General features: G+C 47.4%; 1 long non-coding RNA gene across 1 annotated transcript; it reads right to left on the minus strand.

The window, feature by feature from the left end:
- Positions 1–5099: 5099 nt before the first annotated feature.
- Positions 5100–9228, minus strand: LOC132232670 (uncharacterized). Its single transcript, XR_009452457.1, has 4 exons — positions 9117–9228; positions 9007–9084; positions 8627–8776; positions 5100–5331 (listed from the first exon to the last, which is right to left on the minus strand). It is a non-coding gene; the product is annotated as an uncharacterized LOC132232670 (long non-coding RNA).
- Between the last annotated feature and the right edge of the window lie 14490 nt (positions 9229–23718).

The following is a 23718-nucleotide window of genomic DNA, read 5'->3' on the forward strand; positions in this document are numbered from 1 at the left end:
CAGGTGTGGTCAAGCTGAAGGCCTGGTGATGAGGTGAGCCCAGTGTAATCGTGGTCCCTGGTGGGAGGGAGGCAGAGTCAGACTAGACGATCACGTGCCGAGGCAGGAATGATTCAAGAAAGGGGCCAGGAGCCAAGGCCCGCAGAAGTCCCCTCACAGCAGGAAGAGGCAGGGAAGGGACTTCTCCTGCAGCCTCCAGCAGGAGCTCAGCCGTGGGTGGGGTGACTTCTGACCTCCAGAATTGCAATAAATTCCTGTTGTTTTAAACCACTGGATCCATGGTAATTTCTTGTAGCAGTAATAGGAAATTACTACATCATGTATTATGACAAAAACTGTCAGCCACCTATGAGTAAGTGATTCATAGAGGGCACATGGTCTGCATGAAGAGAACCAAATTCTCATGGAAGGGCATAACCCAGTGGTTGGCAAACTCATTAGTCAACAGAGCCAAATGTCAGCAGGACAACGATTGAAATTTCTTTTGAGAGCCACATTTTTTAAACTTAAACTATATAGGTAGGCACATTGTTATTAACTTAATTAGGGTACTCCTAAGGCTTAGGAAGAGCCACACTCAAGGGGCCAAAGAGCCGCATGTGGCTCATGAGCCGCAGTTTGCTGACCACGGGCATAACCTGAGACCCAGGTGGATGGAGGGAAATGTATTCCTGGGCAGGAAAACTTGATATCTGGGAATGTCAGTCACTTACAAACTAATATAAAACTTTAAGTGAGTTGCAATCAGAATTCTAGGAGAGCTCTTTAGGAAGAAAGACAGGGGAATAAGTGGCTAAAAATATTTAAAACTTTAAATGAAAAAAATTAGAATCTGAGAATAGTCAACATAATGAAAAAGTATGGAGTGGTAGGACTTAGCTTGCCAGATAGTAAATTTACCATATATTAATTGAAATCCAAATAGTGCCAGAAACTACATCCAAAGACAAATGAGGTCTTGGTTATGCTACAGTTATGCTAGATGCTTCCTTGGGAAAAGCTGGGTGAAATCTACACGGGACTCTGTACCATTTTTACAACTTCACAAGCCTCTAATTATTTACAAATAAAAAGCTAAAAAAAGGTAATCTGGGGAGGAAAGGGAACTCTGGGGAGTAGAGTTGCCACCCCAAAATATGCTTCGTTGGGATATTGCTAATTTGCATTGGGTATTTTTAAGAAACAAACAACCCAGGTAAAAGCTTTGACCTTTCCCCTACTGCCTAAGAGAATCTGAGATAGCAAACCTATTCCAGAAGGGGTTTAATCCAAGGGTGTGGATGACAGGGAGGACCCAGCCAGGCCTACTCAGTCAGTCCTCTCTGCCCCAGCCTCTCAGGATGGCCCAACACATCCCCTTGTAAATTGCCTGATTTCCCTTAGAAGTCCAAGACCCCTGTTTCCCCTCCTTTGTCCAGAATTACACACACACACACACACACACACACACACACTGAGTGGCCAGATTATTATGACCACCTGACGTTTGTAGGCAAATTAGTCGTACACTGCATCGTATGGGATATGGAAGCCAAAGGCCTGTTCGAACACCTTTGCTGTCTGCAGTTACCAAGATAAAACGTCTCCAATTCGCACAGGAACACAAGGATTGGACAGTCGAGCATTGGAAAAAAGTCATGTGGTCCGATGAATCACGTTTCCAGCTGCATCATGCAGATGGCAGAGTGAGAATTTGGTGGAAACATCATGAAAACATGCCCCCCACATGCATAAGTACAACCCTTCAAGCTGGTGGGGGCAGTGTTATGGTTTGGGGCATGTTTTCCTGGCATGATTTGGGCCCTTTAATTTGTGTGGAACAATGTCTGAATAGCACAACATACCTAAGTATCGTTGCTGATCAGGTTCATCCTATCATGTTGATGGCGTATCCCAATGGAGATGGCTTCTTCCAACAAGACAATGCGCCATGCCACGGTGCTCGTATTGTGCAGGAGTGGTTTCAAGAACATGAGGGAGACTTTACCTTGCTCAGGTGGCCCTCACAATCACCAGATCTCAATCCAATGGAGCACTTGTGGGACGAAGTTAAAAGAGCCAGCAGGCAGCTGGTTCCACAACCATCAAATCTCACAGAACTGGACAGTGCTATTCATCAGGCATGGTGTCAGGTTCCTCGCATCACCTTTCAACATCTCGTGGACTCAATGCCAAGAAGAATCGCCACAGTATTGAAGGCAAAAGGTGGCCCAACTAAGTACTGATGAGGTGGTCATAATACATATATTAGAGGCCCGATGCACAAAATTAGTGCAAGAGTAGGCCTTTCTTCCCCCGGCTGCTGGCACCAGCTTCCCTCTGGCAACCAGGACCCGGGCTTCCCTCACAGTCCCGGCTTCATCTGGAAGGTCATCCAGAAAGATATCTGGTCTAATTAGCATATTACGCTTTAATTATTATAGATAAAATTTTGCCTCACTGTCTGAAATTTTCATGCTTATCTGAATTCCCTATTTTAATCATATTAAAACTTGAATTTCTCCTGTTAATCTGCCTTATGTCATTATTTATTCCACCAGCCAGAATAACTGAGAGGGGGAAGTTTCCATGTCCCAGCAGAACCTTTGCAAAGATGTAATGATTAATAATTACTAATATTCAAAGTTTTACTAACTGATAACAACAAGACAACTAAACAGAAAAATGAGGAGGCAATTCACACAAGGGAACATGCAAATTGTCAATAAGTATATGCTAAGATGCTCAGTGTCTGTAGAAGCCAAGAAAATGCAAATTAAACCAGTACAGTCTTTTTTTCACCCATTATATTTACCAACATTTTCAAAGAAAAGAGTGATAATGTTCAATTCTGGCTGACAGCGTTGAGACATAGGAATTGCTACAACCTATTTATTAGAAAAGTAATCTGGACACACCATTTAAAAAAAAATTTTTTAAGTAAACATTTTTTGACTCAGATATCTTCCCTTTGGGAATCTATTTTACTGAAATGAAAGCCCCAATATACCCAGACTTATCCCCAAGGAGACATGTCACACTGTTTTTGTAATTTCTAAAAACAGACAACTTGAATGCCCAACCAGTAGGAGAACGGTTGAATAAATAAACAGTTAAATCTAACTCATCTGAAGGGATGTCCATATACTGTTAAGGGGGGGAAGCAAGTTGCAGAGTGATAAGCATAATATAGCAGCTTTTGTAATCGAAGCCAGAGCAAATAAGCAAGCCAGCCAACCCTGAATACGAGAAGGGTATGTCAGGACACCCTCCTATTACTCTCCCTGGCTGCCTCCAAGATCGGAGAGGGCAGAAATCATGCCTATTTTTGTCCTTTTATATCATTTTTTAGCTCCTTAAAATAAACATGTATTATTTTAATTCTTTAAAATCCTATATAGCCCTGGCAGTGTGGCTCGGTTAGTTGGAGAGTCATCCCAAAAGGTGGCAGTTCGATTTCCAGTCAGGCCACATACTCAGGTTTCAGGTTTGATCCTGGTCAGGGCTTAGTACGGGAGGCAATAGATCGATATTTCTCTCTCACATTGATATTTATCTTTCTCTCTCTCTCTCTCTCTCTCTCTCTCTCTCTCTCTCTTTCTCTCTCTCCCTTTCTTTCTCTAAAAATCAATAAAATTTTTATATACCTTTCTCCCTTCCTTTCTCTAAAAATCAATAGAAAAATTTTAAAATCTGCTCAGCCAGTGTGTCTCAGTGGTTGAGTATTGACCTATGAACCAGGAGGTAATGGTTTGATTCCCTATCAGGACACATGCCTGCATTGTGGGCTCAATCCCCAGAAGGGGGCATGCAAGAGGCAGCCAATCAATGATTCTCTCTCATCATTGATGTTTCTATCTCTCTTTCCCTCTCCCTTCCTCTCTGAAAAAATTTTTAAAAAACCTATTTTTTAAATCCAATAAAATAAAAAAATGTTGATGTGTCCCAATTGGCTGTAAGTGGCAAGCTCCTCAGTGTGACATATAAGCAACCGTGGTCTAGCCCCTGCCGCTTCTATGGCCTCTTCTCTCTCCACGTTTCTCCATACACAGTGCTTTGGCCACACTAACTATAGTACTTATAGTTTCTCAAATATGGCATCTTGTGTCTTATCTCTGAATTTTGCACACTCCCCTGAAAAGCTATTCTCCGCCCCCCTACCCCCACCCCAGCCCTCAACCTGGTGGACTCCTACTAATTCTTCAAAACCCAACTGAACAATGACCCCACCCCCTCTGATTGCACCTCAATGACAACATTTGTACTTTATTGACATTATTTGTGGGTATATGTGTGTGCACGTCTGTGGTGTCAGCCTTCGTTGTGCTCGGTTGGCCTATAAGAAGTTATTACTAGTAATGCTTGCCGAATGAATTAAAATGAAATTGGTGTGTTGTAACTTCTGTGCTTTTGACCTAACAAGAGCATCATTCTGGCTATGTTTTGATGATTTGTGTTTTTGATCAGCCGGTGTGGGTGCAACATCTTACAAATAGGCCAATAGTTTGATTGACTGTTTTGTCAAAAGTTGGGACACTTGCAATCACGGCTTTCCAGCAGCGAGAATTCATTTTTCTGTCTGAACTAAGTTCCTAATAGGGAACAAGTATGAATATGGGGACGCAGCTGTGCTGTTTGAAAGTTCAATCCTTAATTTCACTTCTTTTTCTTTCCTGAAGGATGTGTGCTGTTGCTCCTGCCTGCGCTCGGGTCCGGTCCCAGGCCTGCCTGGCTCTGCCCTGCGCTGCACAATGCTGACTCCTGAAGCCTGCGTCTCAGGCTCTTGTCTCAGCTGATGGCAGCTGGGCTCAGCTCATGGCAAGCCCAGGAGGGGCCTGGAGGGCAGACAGAAGGGAGAAGCCGGGGTGCCTCTCCCCCACTCTGCTTCCATCAACCGCCTCTCCTCCAGCTCCTCTGTGCCTCTAAGCCTCTGTGAGCCCCTGCATCCTTATTCCTCCTCTTCTGAGTGCTCTGATTGCTCTGGGCCCGTCACATTGCCTCCTCCCTCTGTGTCTCCACCTCGGATGGCAGTGGCTTCCTGCTGTTGCTAACCTCTGGGTCACCTCATGAATCAGTTCTCTTTTGTTGTGAAACAAACTACCCAAAACTTAATGGCTTAATACAACTACCATTTATTTGTAGCTCACAATTCAAGAGGTAGCAATTTAGACTGGGACCAGCTGGGCAATTCTCCTGCTGGTCCTGGCTGGGCACGCTCACGCGTCTAAGATCAGCTGCCAAGTCACCAGGGAGCTCTGCTTTGGAAGCTGGCTGGCTGTCACTGGGGCAATGGTGAGTCCATGTGCCCCTCACATCAGCCAACAGTCTGGCGCGGGCACATTCAGTGGGCAGCTGGTCCCAAGACAGAGAAGGCAAATGGGAAAGCCGCTTGAGGCTCAAGCCTGGAACCCAGCGGCATCGGAAGATCTGCCCAGACTCAAGAGGTCGCGCAACAGACTCCATTTCTTGATGAGAGAGGAATTAGTGGCCATCTTTGAACTCTACCCCACCTTACCACCTTCTCCTTCATCACCAAGTTCCTGCCTACATTTCCTCTGCGATAAGCACTGGAAGTCATTCCTGTTTCTCTAGTTAGACCCGTGTGTGTGTGTTTGAACGTGTTTGGGAGATAGGAGGTAAGGAACCCAGGAAAAATCTATTCCTATCGGGGTCCCCTTGGGGTTCTGTCATAAATATCTCCTGCCCGGGTTTTTTTAGAATTAGTCAATATGACAATACAGAGGTGTCCAAATTCAGCAAAGATGAGTCGAGTGTCACCATGTGGCAGGCACAGTGCTAGGTCCCGTGGGCTGTGTGGGGTGGAGGGGGCGGTACACAGAGTGCGGAAGGCATGGTGCCTGCCATGTGGGTTGTAAGTGGTACCTGAGGAGCTAGGGATAAGGGGTTTGATAAGAATGGGGGGGGGGGGGGGCGGGTAGAGGATGGCCACTATGATGCTAATACAGCTCAGAGCCTGGTGGGGAGTGGTAAATACTCGGATGAGAGTTTTCTTGGTCTGTCTCTGCAGCCTAGAAAGTAAGATGCATGAATGCCCACACCTCCCGTGTGCTCACCACTGCCTCTCCATTGCTTAACTAGAGGCCAGCACCCAGTAACTGGGGAACAAAACCTTTCTTAAGTGCATGCGTGAAAGGTGTGTACATGGCGCTACCAGTGCAGAGGAGAAAGAAGTCAATTCTGAGAACGGGGCAGCGCTTCATAAAAACAGATGACTTCCCAAGTTTAGACTGAGAAACAGTTGTCAAATGTCGGCAGCAGGGAAGGGACTGACAGGAAGCCGAAGGATCAGCATGAGCAATGCCAAGGGGTGTGGCAGTGGGTTAGCCGCCCCGGGATCACCTGTTATGATCATCACTGGTACGCAACCCCCACAGGTTGCTTCTCTGAGCCCACCTCCCCGAGTACTCAGGAGTTGATCTGGGGCCTCCGCCGCTCAGATTTGGCAGAGGACAACAACGCCGACCTTCCGGTTTGGGAAGAGCCCTCCTCGGTACGGGTGGAGGCAGCTCCGCATGGACGGCACAATGTGCGTTTGGGTAACTTTCTCCTTGTGATCTGGGTGTTTTTGAATGTGTGCCCGGAGGCTCCTGCCATAAATCCCTTTTTAGAAGCTAAACAAACACACAGGGAAAGGGGGAAAAAGCCAGAAGCAACGGACATGCCTCCCAGGGGAGCTTGGTTGACAGGGAAGACATCTGGACCCAGAGAGGAGGGGAATTCTGTCAAGAGAGAGCTCAGCTCAAAGCCCTTCAGTGAGTCACACTCCCTGCTTCTCCGGCAGGGAAATGAGCCAGCCCTCTCTGTGCTTCTGTCTGGGGCGCCGGACAAGGCCAGAGAGCCCCACGCAGGGCAGCACCATTAGTCGGAGGAGCTGTCACCTCCTGCAGTAGGCCAGGCAGGAGCTGAGGTCAGCTACAGGGGGAGAAGCTGCAGTCTTTGCTGTGATGCTGGCCCTTCAAGTTCAAGGCAATTCAGATGTAAAGTCCTCAACCCTCAGGCTTCAACCGTAGAGTGAGGCTCCACTTCTCTGCCAGCTCATGCTGCCCAACCGTGTTGCTCCCTATGAGTGTTCCTAACTCACTGCCCTTCCGGTTTTCTGTAGGTTAGATTCAAACCGGGGTTCCGGTCTTATAGTGTAGTTGGGGAAACTGTGTGAGCTGATGTTTGTAAAATAACTTGCCATGAGGCTCACATGCAGTAAACATTCAATAAATGTTACCTGTGATGAGCTGAAATCTGTCCCCCAAAATTCGAATGTTAAAGGCCTAACCCCAGGACCTCAGAATGTGACTGTATTTGGAGGCAGGGCCTCTAAAGAAGTGATTCAGTTAGAAAGAGGCTGTTAGGGTTGGCCCTGGCCCAACACGCTGGTCTCCTTATGAGGACAGGGAATTCGGGGACACACACAGGAATGGCCATGCACAACCCAACCGTGCTCACACCTTGACTTTGGACCACCTGCCTTCAGAACTGTGAGGAAATGTTTCTGTTGAAGCCAGCAGTGTGTGGCATTTTGTTATAGCAGCCCAGGCAGACGAATATACCAACCTATTGTTGTTATTTTTACACCCAGATGCAAAGCTGAGCACCAAGGTGCCCTTGATTTCCATACTGATAAAGGCTCCAGACCAATTGTGCAAAGGAAGCCAGCTGTACCGAGGACGCTAAAAGCCCCATTCCCTTCTGCCCTGCTACGCTGGCTGGCTGGCCGCTGGGACTGCCACTGTGTGACTCATGCTGTTTCTGGTTTCAGTGTGGGGTGCAGATCTCTGTAGAGACCAGATGACAGTTGCTATGAGTCAACAGCAGGGAAGTCCCTGAGGTGGGGAGAACTGCTCCACTCCCCAGCTCCCAGCTCCTGCAGACATGCTGAGAGCACGTCACCCCAAATAATGAAGTTCTCCCCTGGTTTCCAAATGATCATGATTGCCCTCCCATCACCCTCTTGAAGGTCAGAAAGTCAGATTTCATAAAGGCTGCTACAGATGGTTTTAAACTAGTCCCTTCAGAATCCCACAATTAACACCTAATTACATGTCCTCACCAATTAGTGAAGGACTTGCCTGTTCTGGCGATGGCAGAGTGACCAAAAATCCATCATCTAAATAAAACATGCCTGCTCTCCCTTCTCCCCCAACACCCTACTCCTCCTTTAATAAAGTTACTTAACCTCTGACCCTGATGAATTATCTATCTGCAAGACAGTGCTAACAACACCTGTTGTCTGAAGGATCAAATGAGGTCGTTCATTCATTTAACCAATATTTACCACATGACCTACCAAGCGCTCATTGTTGTCATTCATCAGATACTCACTGAACACCTGCTCCCTGCCAGCCCTCTGGGATCCGGCACTGAAGAATAGTGAGGAGGTCTCAGAACTCACAGACCTTACCTTCTCCCAGGGAGACAAAGAGCAAGTAGACCAGGGCTGGGGAACTTCCGGCCCACGAGCCGGATAAGGCCCGAAAAATCATTCGGTCTGACCCTGCCAAGGCTTTGGGGTGAGTTGATGAAATGTGTGACCAAATATAGCAGGCTCATTTTTAGGTCGATAATTCTGTACGGCCCACGAATGATGTTAGAAATATCCACCTGGCCCTAGGCAGAAAAAAAGGGTCCCCACCTCTGAAGTAGACAAACAAGATGACTTCAGGCGGGACCTGCTACACTGGAAACAATGCAGTAATGAGATGGCAACCACCAGGCGAGGTTAGAGACGGCTTGCCACAGAACTTCTCCTCAGGCCTGCATGGTAAGTTGGATGTGGGAGGACCTGGGGAAAGAAAATGTTACCAGAAGGAGGCAAAGGAGACTACAGGTGCAGAGGTTCTGGAAGGAAGGATGTATTTAAGGGCCAGAAAAAACGGAAGGGCCATGGGAGAGAAGGGCAGGGTCCAGGAGAGGCTGGCGAGGTGGGCAGAGGCCAGATGGCACAGGTTCCTCTGGGACATGGGAAGCTGGATCTTCCCGTGGTGGAAAGCAGACCAAAGACCAGTAACTTACCCTGAGTTCAGACAGGGCGGGTGTTTGAAGACGGTCTGAGATCAGTCAGGGCCGCCCTGGCTGTGGCCAGGAATTTGCCTTTAAGGTCACGGCTCTTAAATTGACTGCACATCGGAGTCATCCAGGATCTTTAAACAAACACGGATGTCTAGACCCCACCCCCACCAGGTCTGATCTAATTGGGCTGGGCTGCAACCCGGGCAGTTGCGTTTGTTTGTTTATTTGTTTTTAAGCTCTCTGAGGATTCCAATGGGCAGCCAAGGCTGAGACCACAGGAATAAGGAGCCACTGGAAGAGGACTGTAAGCAGAATGGCACCATCTGGCTTCTCCCTAAGGAGCTCAATCACACTGTAACCCGTGGTGTTCCCCCAGCAGCGCCCCGCGCACAGTTGATTCCTGGTGTTCAGTTCCTTCCCTCCCGTATCCTCTGATCGTTCAGAAATCTGGAACTGCTGGGCCCGGCAGAGAGAAAGTATTCGAGGGAAGTATGTTACTGGGTCTGCCTCCATCAGGACTGTTTCCTGCCTCTGTCCTTGGAATTGCTCAGCCATCCCCCGGCCCTGGAGGCCCATTGCTGTGCTTCAGACAGCCCCGAGGACCCCAGCCCCCAGCAGAGCAGCTCCGAGGAACATTCAGAAGCAACTTGGTGACTTTATTTTGATAAAATACAATAATGACCATGCCTAGCAGCTGTTGCTATTTAAAATAAGAAAAATCTGGGCCTGAATTTAAACTGTTTTTGGTAAAGCATGTGCCCCGCCAATCTGGTGCAACAAAATCAGACATTATGAAATCCGCAGAAGTGGAGCTTGTTACAGGAAGTTAAGATGCAAATCATATTTCGCTTCAAATGAGCCCGATGAATGCATAATTTTCCACAAAGAAATACTTTTGTGTCAGGATCCTTTTGCCAAGAACCGAAGTTTCAGGCTGCAGCTGTTAGCGGTGTCTGATTGTCCATTTCAAACTGCAGGCAGTTCTGTTTGCCTAAGGAGGATGTGGAGCAAAGACAGGAAGAGCTACTCTCATCAATTGTCTTCCAGAATATTCTCTATGTGATCAGCCTGTATTTCCCAACAGCCATACTTATGCTCAGAATTTACAGACCAAACCCCAAGGCGAATCACCAGCTACTCCCAACGTTCCATCCATTCAGAAGAGGCTGTTTTTCCTCTCCCCCCAGGACTTTCTCTGACCTTGGGGTCATTAACTCTATTTGCCAGGAGCCTTTTTATTCCATGTGGAAGAAACCCAATTCAAATTAAATAAACACACCAAAAACAAGACAGGAGAGGAATTATTTGTCCCTGAAACTGGAAAGTCCAGACATGATCTGGCTCCGGTACACAGGATGTGTGTTGAAGGGGACAGGAGAAGGAACTGGCCACAGGCAAGTAAAAGGATGCCTGGGTAGTTCTGAGGGCGTAACGCCTGCTCCACGGACTTGCCAGGCACCAGGTTCAGGCCGTGTGGTTTTCTCCAGGTGCAGACCCTAGAAATGGCACGTTGAGGGATCTGGATTGAGTCAGCTTGAGAGGAATGGAAAGGAGAGAGAAGTTGTCCAGGCTCAGGGGTGCATTTAAAAGACACAGATGGGGTGTTAGGCAGAGAAGAAAAAGAAGGCGGGAAGAGGAGGCACACCTGTCACCTCCCCTTGGAGACTAATGGGAATACAATCCCAGTGATTTCACATGTTGTCTCCTTCTCTGGGTATCCCAAAGGCCAGCAGGGTCACTGAGTCACCCTGGTACCATCCAACTAGCAATTTACCAGCCACAATGAGGAGGGGACTCCAGGCTCTACTCTGGGGGCAGTGGTTAGTCATGGCTTTCAATCTCAGCAATGCCAGCAGAAGTCTAAACTGCCCCTGGCCAGCAGGGGCCACCTCCAGAGTGTGTCCTTTGCCCAAAGAATGGCCAGCGACACCTATCACGTGGTGAGACACTTCCCTCTGTGCCTCTGGAGTTCTCAAAACGAGGCAGGTGGTGGGTAGGAGAGGCCAGGGGAAGGTCAAGGGGGGGGAAAAGGAGACATATGTAATACTCTTTGTAATACTTTAAGCAATAAAACAAAATTTTAAAAAATATATCAGATGGTAGACTTTAGGGCAAGAAATATGATCAGAAATATAGAAAAAAAAACAAAAGAAACAAAGCAGGTGTCTCCCACACTAGGGGGGCTGCCCCCCACGGGGCAAAGGCGCTCTTCCATGAGGCTCCCCAATAGCATCGCTTCCGGGGTTAGGATTACAACACATGAACTTGGGGGGACAGGACTCTTCCTTGTACAGCAGTAACTATCATGCCCCCCACACATCCAGAGAGCACGGTGGACGTGCTCCTTAGGTTTCAGTGTGACCGGAACCATCTTCCTCTCAAGTCAATGAAAAGGCCTTTTTCTTTGTTGCTGTTACCAGAAATCGGAATACAGTACTATATTGTCCTGCGTGGATAAACGTGATCTTCGTGTGGGACTGGGAATGGATAAAATAGGAGACAAGAACGGGTATTGAGAAGTTTTTTTCTTCCCATTTTCATTAGTGTGTGGATTTTTAATGCAAAGCGGGGACAATTATTCGTGCAAGTCAAAATGTGTAGCGAGCAATTCTACAATAATCGCAAATAAGCCACTTAAGTACCTTCTAACCCAGGCCAGCATCTGGATTGTTTAAACAAGTACATTTCGCCAAAACTGGTTTGGCTCAGTGGATAGAGCGTCGGCCTGCGGACTGAAAGGTCCCGGGTTCGATTCCGGTCAAGGGCATGTACCTGGGTTGCGGGCACATCCCCAATAGGAAATGTGCAGGAGGCAGCTCATCAATGTTTCTAACTCTATCTCTCTCCCTTCCTCTCTGTAAAAAATCAATAAAATATATTTTTAAAAAAATAAAAATAAAAAAAATAAACAAGTACATTTCTTTCTTTGTTTTTCAGCAGGAGATGAAATTTATTTCTAACTTAGAGATAAAATATAATTTCAAGGAGATGCCAGACTCTCAGAGAGCAGTCTGCCTGCTGCACAGTATTCACTGCCACTCTCCTGCCTTAGATCAGAGAGTTCGAAGGACTAGAGATGCACCATGAAACGCATTGAAACAGGATTTTTAAGAGTTGCCCTTATCAAAGAGTAATGAGTAAACATTTCTAACACTCACAGAGACAGAGGAGAATCCACCACATTCTGTAAAACACATTCTAGATCAGTGGTTCTCAACCTTCCTAATGCCAAGACCCTTTAATGCAGTTCCTCATGTTGTGGTGACCCCCAATTTCATTTTTACAAATTGAACATAATTAAAGCATAGTGATTAATCACAAAAACAATATGTAATTACGTATGTGTTTTCCGATGGTCTTAAGCGACCCCTGTGAAAGGTCGTTCGACCCCCAAAGGGGTCGCGACCCACAGGTTGAGAACCGCTGCTCTAGATGCTGCGGCTGCCCACCCAACACCCCTTAGTCGGACATGAAGCCAGCCCGGCTTCCCTGGTGCCGGCTGCTCACGGGGCCCAGGGGTGCAGACGGCCCGCCTCCAATCACGGCATCTGAAGCAGGGTCCTCCTCACAGCCCACAGCGCAGGACGTTGTAGCACTTTAATTGGGGAGTAAATTCCACTCATTCACCTTCTAAAAAGAAAAGCAAGTCACTCTACAGGGAAGCACATCTTTTTAATGTACTTCTCTGCGGTTCCCGCGGATTTGTTATTGCAATCGAGCGGAGTGGATGCACTGATACTGTTTCTGATGCTGGGTGTCCGGCTAAAATGGGAATCTGGTGCAGCAGCTCTGAGGTGGGGCCTGAGAGCCTGCACTTCAGGCCAGACGCTGCTGCTGCTGCCGCTGGCCGGGACCGCACTTGGAGGTGAGGGCTTATAATTATCAAACCCACCGCCAGTGTGTGGCCTCGGGAATGAAGATTGGGGTCTTCCGACGTTTCCTCTCGTTACCTTTCAGCTGCACTGTACGGACTTTAATATTTAATAAGGTCACCACAAAATCCATCATCCACACCGACACATTTTTTGAAGTAAAAGGGAGCACCAATGACAATTGCCAGGCGCGGTGCAGGACTGTCCAGGACAAACAGGGGCTTATGGCTACCCTGGCTTTCACAGAAGTGGAGATAACCTCCCAATGAACAAACTAGTTAGCATTTATTGTAAACCTCTTGGGAAGAAGGGCGGACTTCCTCCAAGAGCATGGCAATCTGAAATGTTTGCAATCGCCAGAGGTCGCTGGGAGGGTAAATAAAGACTGAGGATAAGAGGCACACATTTAATTTAAGTAGCTGTTGAAAAGGCTATTGATAAGGTTCTCCAGTAAATGCTGCTAAAGATGAGTCAGCAGAGGATGGGAGGGATGTTCTTTCATGATAGGATGCTGACTTAGAGCCCAGAAGACAAAGGCGAGGGATAAACAGGCACTTATCTACCCTAGGGTGGGTGGCCAGCCCGCTGCAGCACCTGCCCACCCGTCAGAGAAAGGACCAGAGATGGGACTGGCTGTCAGGAGCCAAGAACGTTCACTTGGCTTAAAATGAGGAAATGAGTGTATCCAGAAAGAAGTTTCAAGGTGTCTCAGTGTAGGCGTGGGTGAACGGCGGCTAGAACAAAAGCCAGATGAGATACCAGACTCTTTTACTCAAAGGATACCTAATTTCAAGGCAAATGCATTTTTAAAAAATTGCTCAGCTTGGCAATTTGGATGAATATTGGGCAAAGTGTGTGACTAAGGGGAATACTTTGCATAACTGCGACAAGATAGCGTAGTTTAAAGCAGCGGCTCTCGGCACCAGCTGCACACCACCATCGCCTGGGAGGCATCTGCCAACTGCCAGGCCTGGGCTCCGACCTGGGTCTGCTGCATCGAAATCTCTGCGGGTGCGCTCAGCTGTCTGCATTGGGGCCTGGGAGGGGGAGAAACGTTCCACTGGAGATTCTGATGCACAGCCGGGGCTGAATGACAATGAGTTGACTAATAACAATGATGTAGGAATGAAGGTTCATGTTTGTTAACCAAAGAAAAGGAACTCAAATTAGTTAATGGAGCATAATAGCATGGTGCATAATTCGTAATATTCATTTTTCTCTAACATTTTATTGAGAAATAGAATGCACTCTTTATGTGTAAAACACAAATATATAACTTAACACATCATGTACAGTGAACACGTGAGAAGCCACCACCATGTCAAGAAGATCATTGCCAGCACCAGACGCCCCTCATGGGCCCTCCCAATTACACCTCCCTCCCCCCCTCTGGAGGGAGCCACGATCCTGGCCTCTTAAATAATCAGTTTTTTGTTTTGCTTTATAATTTCACCAGGTTAATATATACCCCTAAACAATATATTTCCATTCTCCATGATTTTGAACTTTATAAACGGAAGGTTCTTTTGTGTATGACTTCTTTAATTCAGTATTTTTTAGAGTTACACACGTTGCCTGTGGCTGTGCCCTTTCATTCTGAATGCTATAGAGCAGAGTTCAAAAAATGATGCCCTCCAGGGCAAATCTGGTTAACCACCTGTTGTGTGAATAGTTTTATTGGAACACAGCACACCTATTCATTTCCCTATGTCTATAGCCTTACACACTACAATGGCAGAGTTGAGTAGTTGCAACAATGACCATCTAGCCTGCAAAGTCTTCAAAATTTCCATCTCTATTTGACCCACTGAAATGGGAACAGTAATTTGCTCCTCTAAAGGAGGATCAGTACCTCAATAAGGATAGCCAATGCACTTGACTAACTCAAGAAGCAGGCATTATAATTCCTCCTGTTGGCACCATTTTCACATTCCTGACCTTAACTCATCCATTCGTGCAGCAAACATTTCTTTAAGGCAAGTATGTCCCAGGCTCTAGGTAGGCACTGGGTTGTCAGAAGAGCTTTATATAATGGTGATCATTAATTGAGCATTTGCTCTGTGTCATTATGTTGACTATTCTGCACATATATATGCATTATCTCGCCACTGAAAGTTCATGCCCCTCTTTCCGTGGTATAGGGTTGTTGCTGAGAAGGGGTTCCCCACAAGGGATGACATTGCCCAACTGCCTTCATAGGCAGTGGCACCACATGATCAAGCTCTAACCGTGGAGTGTGAGTGGAAGTTGTGCACCACTTCTTACCCTGGTCCACATAAGCCTCCCTCTGGGACTCTTCTGTGCTCTTTCCTCTTCCTCTGCCTTAAAGTGGAACAGGCTAAAACCCAATGGGATGCTGACCACAAGACAGAAAAGCCCTAGTGTGCTAGCCAGTCTCCATGATGGTCCCCAGTGATTCTCACCTCCAGGTATTCACATCCATGCAGTCACCTCCTATTGAACAGGACTGACTTGTGTAACCAATAGGACTTCATGGAAATGATGAACTATTACTTCTGAGAGTAGGTCGTAGAAGACAGTGAGGTCTCGGCCTTGCTTTCTCTGAGATCACTCACTCAGGGGGAGGCCAATGTCATGCTCTAAGGAGACTCAAGCAGCCCTGTGGAGAGGTCCCCATGATAAGGACTTGAGACTTCTTACCAACAGCCAGCATCAACTTGCCAGCCCTCTTAGAAGCAGATCCTCCAGTCCCAGTCACCTTTCAGATGACTACAACCCTGGCCCATGTCTTGACCACAACCTTATGAGATACTCTCCAGAACTACCCAGCTAGCCACTCCCAAATTCTTGACCCTCTGAAACTGAGATCATTTGTTTTTAGGGGTAATTTGTTACACAGCAATAGCTAACTCAGGGGTCCTCAAACCACAGCCCGCGGGCCACATGCAAATACAAATATTGTATTTGTTCCCGTTTTGTTTTTTTACTTCAAAATAAGATAAGTCACCGAAACCGGTTTGGGTCAGTGGATAGAGCGTAGGCCTGCGGACTGAAAGGTCCCAGGTTCAATTCCGGTCAAGGGCATGTGCCTGGGTTGCAGGCACATCCCCAGTAGGGGGTGTGCAGGAGGCGGCTGATCGATGTTTCTCTCTCATCGATGTTTCTAACTCTCTATCCCTCTCCCTTCCTCTCTGTGAAAAATTAGTAAAATATATTTAAAATAAAATAAAATAAAAAATAAGATATGTACAGTGTGCATAGGAATTTGTTCATAGTTTTTTTTTAAACTATAGTCCGGCCCTCCAACAGTCTGAGGGACAGTGAACTGGCCCCCTGTTTAAAAAGTTTGAGGACCCCTGAGCTAACTAATACAACAAGGAGGAGAACTACCACTGGCTAAGAACACATGCATTGAAGAAATGATATATAAATGTCTATAATGGTTAGCCACTCAACATTTGGGGTTTTTTGTTTGTTTGTTTGTTTGTTTGTTTGTTTGTTTGTTTTTGTTGTTGTTATATTGGATAGCAACTCCTCATAACTATTACTATGTTATTCATTTAAATGTTATTCCTATCTGCCACGTGACACTAAAGATTAGGACTTAATATTTGAACTGTGTGCATTTGTTTGTTCTTATGTCATTTTTTTCAAACTATATTTAGTAACAGAAATGTTATTTTCCAATAAGCCCCTTTCAAAGAACCCTATGTTAAACAGATATCTGAGCTTGTTCAAATTGAAGCAGTTGAAGAAGTGACAATCTTATCTTCCATCCCAGATTCCAACTCACCCATTGAAGTTACCTTAGAACACAATAGCATTTCCAAAAGGAAAGACATGGCTTAAGTATTGCATTGAATCTAAAATTGTGAAATATTTTCTAATGAAAACAGCCCTTGGAAGGACTCTCTCCTCCTTCTCCCCCCCTCCCCCCCCCTCCGCCCGGTCTGTCCCCCCTCTCCCTCTCCTGCCCTCTATCTCTCCTTCTCTTCCTCATGCCCACACTCTTTCTCTCCAGCTAGTAAATTACCTGAAACAGTTTGACAGAGTAAACTCCAAGAAATGTATTTGATTAGGGGGGAAATAGGCCCCACCAAAGTTGATAGTTCTGGAGAGTCAGAGAGGAGTCTGAATGTTGAAAAGAGAGCCAAATTATACAGCCCCGTCAGTGTGAGCCTTATATCTTGGATCCGCTCAGCAGTTAAAATCCACTTCTTTTTGAAAGAATTGTATGTTATAAGGCTCCCTTTGTTCCATTAGCAAAAGGCAAAGGTGATCCTAGTAAAAGCCAAAACGTGGCCGTGAGTTTGATGTTGGATGCTCCCCGTTCACTCGCCAGCCAACCCTAGAAGCATATTCTTTTCTTTTCACATTATTTTACTTTATTTTATTTTAAAATATTTTTATTGATTTCAGAGAGGAAGGGAGAGGGAGAGAGAGACAGAATCATCAATGATGAGACAGAATCATTGATTGGCTGCCTCCTACATACCCCCTACTGGGGATCGAGCCCACAACCCGGGCATGTGCCCTTGACTGGAATCAACCTAGGACCCTTCAGTCCGCAGGCGGATGCTCTATCCACTGAGCAACACCGGCCAGGGCTTCACATTTTTTTAATTTAAATTTTTTATTGTTGACACTATTGCAGATGTCCCCCATTTGCTGCCCCTTTTGCCCACCTCCACCCATCCGCCCTCCTTGAGCCCTCCCCACACTATTGTCTATGTCCATGAGTTATGCATATACTTCCTTTAGCTAATCCCTTCACCTGCCTTTTTACATTTAAACTAGAGGCCCAGTGCATGACATTTGTTCACTCGGGCTGGGGGGGGGGGGGGTGGCGGGCAGATGTCCCTCAGCCCAGCCTGCACCCTCTCCAATCTGGAACCCCTCAGGGGATGTCTGATTGTCAGTTAAGGCCCAATGCCTGTGGGGGCCTAAACTGGCAGTCGGACATCCCTCTCACAATCCGGAACTGCTGGCTCCAAACCGCTCGCCTGCCTGCTTTCCTGATTGCCCCTAACCACTTCTGCCTGCCAGCCTGATCACCCCCAACCACTCCCCTGCCAGCTTGATCAATGCCTAACTGCTCCCCTGCCAGCCCGATTGCCCCTAACTGCCCTCCCCTGCCAGCCTGGTCGCCCCCAACTGCCCTCCCCTGCTGGCCTGGTCACCCCTAAATGCCTTCCCCTGTCAGCCTGATCGCCCCCAACTGCCCTCCCCTGCCAGCCATCTTGTGGCAGCCATCTTGTGCAAGGGTGTGATGGTCAATTTGCATATTACCTCTTTATTATATAGGATAATCTGTTTTTAAAGTGCAAAAGGGATCCTTTAGTTCATGTTCAAGAAGAATTGACAAGCGTGGCTTCATCTCTTCCCTTAGGAAAGGCATTGAAGGCGAATAAGAGGAGATGCTAACATCTGCAGCAGCTGCACTGTCAGCTGGGGGAGGGGCTTCAGTGGTCAGGGAACAAGCTTGCTGCAGGAAGACATCCAGGTGTTGACAATGCTAACGGCTGTTAGCACCACCTTCCCTCCCATGCGCACACGGGTACATTTATGAAACAGAGGTAGAAAAGTGGGACGTTTACCCACACGCTGCCTCATTCAGATTGCTTTTGGCTGCAAGGAACAGGTATTCATGTCAAACATAACAAGGGGGTGCAGGGAGGTGGTCCAACCGCATCATCAAGGAGCCAGTTTCCTTCTAGCTTCCCGCTCTGCCCTCACAATGTGTCTGCCAGTCCTCAGCCAACCGGCCCCCTGCCCCCAAGTCGCCTGCCATAGCTGCAGTCCTTACCTGCCTCAGACTAGAAACGTTCTTCCTGTGTGTCTCTCCTTCTCCAGGAGCAAAATCTTCCCAGATGCCCCCAGTAGATGTCCCAATATCTCCTGGACGGGGCTATCGCAGAAGCCCATGCCTAAACCAATCACTGACAAGACCACAGAGCCCAGGGACCAGGGTGAACTAATGGGTATTTGTTTCTGAGCCGCGGGGGAGAGCCACTTCCCTGAACAAAGGGCTGTGCAGAGAGAAGGGAGACACTAAAATCAGGGCGACCAGCAGTATCTGCTGCATACAACTCCGTGTGCAAAACATGGGCTTTCTCATTTGCCTATAAATGGCTTATTCATGGGCTTCCACCCCACTGAAGGCCGAGCTGGGAAAATCCTAACTCCCAGTTAAGGTAACTTGCTCACTTCTCATTCAGAACACTCTCTCTCCAGTTGGCTCAATTTCTTTTGGATAAATATTTAATCCAATTTAAGGTTCAAATTTGCTGCCAGTGCTGTCTTTCTCCTTCTCAAGTTGGCATTTAAGTGCGTGGAAAATCGGACACGTCCTCCTGATTGGGGGCGGGGGCAGGTCCACGTGCTCCTGCTCCTCACGGGGCGTCCCCCACAACCTTCACGGCCCTCCTGCCTGGTCACGGAGGCGCCTTCTGGCCTCTGCTGCCGAAACCCACGCTGGCAGAACTCATGTTCCATCTCCCACTTGGGTTATGTTCCTGGGTGGCTGGGCCAGCACTCCGAGAAGGGTATGTCCCACTGTGGCTTTTACTGGGGGTCCCTCGGAGATTTGCTGGTGACTTTAATGTCATCTGCCAGCCCAGGCAATCCTCCCCGCAGCTCTTGGCTCTAGGGCCATTGTGGCCTTACAATGAAAGGACAGCTAACACATCCCGTTGCTTTCTTTGTCCCTCTTTGTGGTGGTGGAGGGGGTGCTGAGTTGTTCCCAGGCACTGGGGGGCTGACAGAGATTTGAGACCCCCGTGCAGGACTTTCCACAGAAGCACACTGCCCCCCACAGGCAATGCAGCCTCCCACGCGGGTGCCCGCCCCTGCGATGCATTCACACCCCAGAGTCCCAAATGGGGCTTGGGCGAGGCCCCACTGCTCTCCATTTCCTCCAAACGCCTGCAGTTGTTTCTAATCCATGCCCTCCCCCACCCAGGAGGAGTTTTGATCCAGAAGGAGGGAGAGGAGACATTTCCTCTTCTCCCCTACTCTGATGTCCGAGCCCCCACCCGGGCGGGACTTGTTCACTCCCTCCCTCTCCGCCGAACTCCCCACGCACCCTACCTCTCCTCATTCCTGGGAAAGTGAATCTCATGTTGTAGCCATAATAGAGAAAACGGTTCCCCTTAATAGGAAAATGGCCCAGAAGAGAAACACTTCTGTTTGCAAGACAGCATTCCTGGAGGGGTGTTTGGGAGATGTTGCTCCTGTCCTATCATTTGTCAGTTGTCTGGGTCCGTGCATGCATTTCCATGGAAACAGGCGAAGTTTTATTAGAGACAATTACATTCACAAGCATATTATGACGGGCTTCGGAGTGGTGACTCAGGAGCCAGGCACCCCTTCACAGAGCTCTCCTGTGCCTGGTAGCAGTGCCTTCTATTAACTGGCTTAGTGCAGTGGATCATTCTGATAAATGTCCCTTATTCAGCACCGAGTATAAGCCCAAAATTTTACATCCATTAACTCAACTCCCTTCATTATAATTCCTTTCCCATAAGGCATGATTATTATTTCCTTCTTACATTATACTAAGCCTCAGACAGGTTAAGTAATTTTCCCACAGACACACACTGCGGAATTTAGAATTCAAACCCAAGGCTTTCTGACTGCAAAGTCTGCGTCCTCTCCTCCCCAGGGGAAGCCGCAGTGGTGGGACAACACGATTGGGAGCACGGGCTCCAGAACCTGCCAGCCTGAACCCAGGCCCCAGTTACAGGGCCTCCTCAATCCTCAACTTCCTCATTTGAAGAGGGTGTTAATAGTTCACACCTTGCATGGTTTTGTGAAAACTGAACGAGAGCCCCAGCTGGTTTGGCTCGGTGGATAGAGCTTCAGCCTGCGAACAGAAGGGTCCTGGGTTCGATTGTGGTCAAGGGCACATGCCCTGGTTGTGGGCTCAATCCCCAGTAGGGGGCATTCAAGAGGCAGCCAATCAATGATTCGCTCTCATCACTGATGTTTCTCTCCCTCTCTCTCTCTCTCTTTCTCTCCCTGCCTTCCTCTCAGAAATCAATAAAAATATATTTTAAAAAAAGATTGAATGAGATATATATGTTAAAGTTCAGAGTTGAGTTCTCAGTAATTAATTTTGGCCATTATTCGTGTTGATATACTATAATGCTGCCTCTCTAAAGGGTCTTCATGCTGAAAAGAACTTTAGAAAGCATCTAGTTCTATTGCAAAGTTTTACAAATGAGAAACGGAAACCCCAACAGTCCACTCTAACTTATCCATATTAATGTATATTAAATGAAATTATATATGTTAAACTTTTATATATATAAAATTTTTGTTGCCAAAGTCTTTGATACTGAGCCTTGATATGTATAGTATAGGCTTTGGAGACAAAAAGTTCACTGCTCTTTCAAAGATAAATACTGCAAGTTAAAAAATATACATACAGATTCCCACTGGGTTCCCTTCAGTCCATTGGTTTGGGCGTGCCTGATGACCCTGCGGGTCAGAAAGACACTGCCGATGACGTGGGGAGAGAAGGCATTCTTTGGCGTGGGCAAAGCAATAGGAGGAAGCTCTCGGAGTCAACCAAGAGGGAGATGAAAGAGAACTGCCAGCGACCATGATTAGTTGATCCATCATCAGAAGGAGTCAGCTCATAATTTCAAAAAACAAATAAAAATTGGGCCATAATTAGGCCCAATTAACTCATCCTTCAAACACATTTTCTGCCGTGGACATCTGTTGTTTTGGCTGCCTTTCTGGTAATTACAACCCATTTTCCCTTGGAGGAACTATGTAACTACCATATATTGTTTGAGAGTGACCTTATCCCTAACTCCAGGAGTGCGGCCCAATTGGCTTAAACCAACTAATCTCACCCCCGAAACCCCAGTTTAGGGACAGGGCCATGGCCTATCAGAGCCAGTGAGACGTGAAGGGGTGTCTGGGGGAGAAGCTGTCACGCTCCCCTCTAGCTATGTCACAGCCATCTTGCTACTGTGGAGAGGTGGTCTGAGGGTGAAGCCAACTTACAGAGGAGATAGGGGTGGGATGCTCAGACTGTGGAGCCCAGAGATAGATCACTTCCTGAATTTCTCAGTGCCCGGAGCCAGCACTGACTTATGAGCTCAGAACATACAACATACACACCCCAGTGAGAGGTAGAGTATTCCCCATCCCCCGGGAAAGCCAAGGCTTAGATAAATTAGCAGAACTGTCTAGAGTCATCGAAGCCAGGATTGGCACCTGGTTCTCTCCGCATGCTTCTATAACTCTCACAGCAAACTAAAACTCAGAGTTTAAGTAACACACCCAAGGCCACACAGAGGGTAGGTAATGGTGGAGCTGGGCTTCTCATTCGGAAATTTTTGTTGTTGTTTTGTTTTGTTAATCCTCACCCAAGGATATTTTTCCATTGATTTTTTTTTTTTAGAGACAGTGAAAGGAAGGAATGGAAGGGGAAAGAGAGAGGGAGAGAGAGAGAGAGAGAGAGAGAGAGAGAGAGAGAGAGAGAGAAACATTAATGTAAGAGAGACACATCAATTGGATGCCTCTTATGCATGCCCTGACTGGGACTGGGGATCGAATCTGCAACCCAGGTATGTGTCCTTGACTGGGAATCAAACCCGTGACCCTTTAGTGTGTCGGGTTAATGCTCTACCTCCTTAGACACACTGGCCGTGGCTCATTTGGAAATTTTTGTCTAAACCCTGTGCACTCTGCTCTGTGGGCTAATTTTTTAGTCAGGTAGCACAAACAAGAAGATAAACACAGGCTTTTAGGAGTAAGTTCCCAGTGCCCATGAGGCTGGTATACTCAGACTAAATAAATGTCAGCTGCCTATGTATCTTGTTCTTAAATTCACCCACTGATATGATATAGGAAGAGGAGAAAGAAAGAAATATCATAACCTCATTATGTACAGACATAATGCACAGCTGGGTTTGTCTCCTGCTTGGAGTGTCTATTGGATGGTAGTAGTTCTCCCACAAATCCATTCTCTCCTTTCTGAGTATCTGGCTGAACTACATTTCCCAGCCTCTCTTGCACTCAGGTGTCACCATGTGATCCAGTTCTTACCAATGGAATTCAAGTGGAAGTGCTGTGCACTTACACCCCAAGCAGTGGGCATGGCCGCTCCATGTCCTTCCCCTTTCCTTGGGATGGAACCCTTGACCATGCAGAGGAGGTTAGTGCCCTAGTATATGACGAAGTAACATAATGGAAGGAACCTGTTTCTAAAAGCCCTATGAATCAGAGCCATCACAACAATTAGCAATACTCCCCTCAAAACGTCACACTAAAGAGAATAAACTGCTTTGTCCTTTAAGCCATGTGTTTTTGGGTACAGTCATCCCCCTTATCCTACAGGGATCGGGCCTAAACCAGCAGTCGGACATCCCTCTTGCAATCCGGGACCACTGGCTCCTAACCGCTCACCTGCCTACCTGCCCAATCGCCCCTAACCACTTTGCCTGCTAGCCTTCTCGCCCCCAACTGCCCTCCCTGGCTGGCCTCATGGCCCCCAACTGCCCTCCCTGGCTGGTCTCCCGGAAGGTCTCCCAATCTAATTAGCATAGTATAGATACATGAATGGCTTTGGGGCCATTATTAAGTAAATTAAAGGTTCCTTGAACCCAAGCCCTGCGACACCACAGCAGTCTATCTGATAACCTGGACGGCTACTAAGTGACTAGTGGGGGTGCGGGGTGGACGCGCGCCATGTGGCATGGATAAAGCAAGTCCTGGGTGAGGGACTCCGCAGGCTGCAGAGACCTGACCACGCAGCCGGCGTCAGGCAGGCAGCAGAGGAAGCGGGCCGTGAGGCTCGGCAGCTAAAATCCTGTGCCGTGAGCAGAGCTTTGAGGGGAACTGGTGGACCCCAGAAACATGAAGA

Source organism: Myotis daubentonii, chromosome 4 (genome assembly GCF_963259705.1).
Source record: "Myotis daubentonii chromosome 4, mMyoDau2.1, whole genome shotgun sequence".
Classification (NCBI taxonomy): domain Eukaryota; kingdom Metazoa; phylum Chordata; class Mammalia; order Chiroptera; family Vespertilionidae; genus Myotis; species Myotis daubentonii.